The following is a 2,304-nucleotide window of genomic DNA, read 5'->3' as shown; positions in this document are numbered from 1 at the left end:
GCCGTGGCATGGCAGGGCTTTAGGGGAACTGTGGCGCATGTGCCACTCAGCAGCCCTGTCTAATGTCTAGTAAGTGGCTTCAGACATGAACACTAATCCACTCAGTGATGAGAAGGCATCAATCTGATGGCTCTGCTGCAGGCTGCCAAGACTGTCCAAGCACAAACTCAGGTTCAGACAGAGCACAATGGGGACAAACTCCGGGCTTCAAAGGGAATCATTGCAACTTTAATGAAATTGTATTTCCTTCGCAGGTATTTGACTGTGATGAATCAATTTGTTCACGCTTTTCCTCTCTCTTATGAAATATTTATTTCAAAAGCAGACACGGGACAGTGAGCTCCATCCTTGCTCTCACGAAATAGAAGACATATGAAAAGGCAGAATGTGAATAACGTGGCTCTAAAAGCTTCTCATCTAGTATGCAAACCTCTTTGATCTGGATATTCCACTTTCATTCTCCCCAAGTAGTTACTCAGTAAAAAAAACATTTTTACTCGATTCATGACTGCCTCATTTAGTAGAAGTCTGATTATTTTTTTCAGTAACTGAGTGCACATTTTCTTCTACAGCATGACATATTTGGTATTTTTGTAGAGACACAAGTAAGCAAACTAGAAATGAACAGACCGACCATGTTACTGGGAGTGTGACAACATGTATGTGCGCAGATTCTCAGCTCAAATAGAAAACATTTTCAACTGCATCTATTCATGCTGACTTACGTTTTTATCTTAATGAATATTGTGACTTATGCCGCCTCTAAAATTCACCTTGCCTTCTCTTTGAACCATCTCAGTCGCCAGGATATGTTAGTGGGTAACGTTTCTGCAAACCACAGATACGTCCATGGTTGACAGCAGCAGCACACATGGCTTTTGTCACAACAAAAGCAGGTGTTTTTATAAGCAGACCTGCAAATATATCCAGCATTTTTTGTGGCGAACAAGACTTGCTATTTTTCATTGGAAGTTGGACCGTCTCGATCCGCGACAGTGGCGAGCAAAACAGGTACTCTAAGCCAAACCATTGTGTTTTCCTAACCTTAACCAAGTGTTTCTTGGGCCTAAACTTAGGCAGAGGACAAGCACCGTGAAGAGAGAGAAATAGAAAATTAAACCAAACCAGACACGCAGTCGTACTACAAAGAAACGCTGACTTGTCTCCAGAGGGTTTGAAATTGAAAATTCAAATTCTCACTCATGAAGACAAAATCATCATCCTAAAAAAATTGCCGAATCACTCAAATGCAGCATTAAGAAGGTTTTCACAATTTAGATTGATGTTCGTGTGTGAAAATCTAGAGCTACAGCAAGTTTTTTCTGCAGAGGACAACCGACAGCTATCATTTTATCACTGAAATGAGTATTAAAGGTTCTGTATTCTCATGAATTTGGTCATACACATGGTGCGTACCTGGTAACCATACACACACATGCACACATGCTCGCAAACGCACATACACACTCATCCGTCGTCCACTCTTTAGTCCATCTATTCAGCATTATAACTTGGGCTGTTTTTGTAACAAAACAAGGCCTAATCCTAAATTCAGGGAACTGTGAATGTGCCTCAACAAATGGCAGACAAATGAGAAGGATTAGCGAGGGCCTGTGAAAGAGTGAAAGGTTTGCCATTGATCTACGGTGGTCCTGTTCTCTTTCAGGGCCACTCGGTTTGAAAACCCCACTGAGTAAGAGCATACAGGGCCACTCCAGAGCCCCCTAGGCCACCGAGAGACACACAACAGCCACAATTAGTCTCAGGAGCTGTAATGGCAATTCAATAAGCGCTTTAAAATTGTGCCTTAGTCCGTCTGCCACCCCCCAACCCCTCCCATCCTTCCCATTTTCGTCTACATACATAAGATTGGTATTATGAGTGGCGAAGGGCTCTTTTTTCTTTCCCACCCACCACAGTTCTTTTCAGTCAGTGTGAGAGAAAATGACCACACAGGGTTTCAAAGGTTCCAGAGGCTGTGGTTTGTTGTCGCTGAAGCAGCATGACTTGTGCCCCTGTAGATTTTGGCTAAGGCCCTCAAAATGGGCTTCCATTATTACTTTTTTCGGTCACTCAGCTGCAAATTAATTTCGAGGCAGTCAAAGTAACCTTCTCTATAAACACTTTTTTTTAATGGGTCAGGCAGAATACCTCCATACTAGTAATGTTTTCATGGGTGTGCCGATGCGATGTCTGAAGTCCGTAGACACTTGCATCAATTTCAGATTGTGAAGAGGCCTGTGCAGAAAACTGCTGTGCAGCCCACCAGGTGCTATCTGATGGACACTTTAGCAACAACATCAT

Source organism: Sparus aurata, chromosome 11 (assembly GCF_900880675.1).
Source record: "Sparus aurata chromosome 11, fSpaAur1.1, whole genome shotgun sequence".
In the NCBI taxonomy this organism is placed as follows: domain Eukaryota; kingdom Metazoa; phylum Chordata; class Actinopteri; order Spariformes; family Sparidae; genus Sparus; species Sparus aurata.
This window is presented reverse-complemented; position numbering follows the sequence as displayed.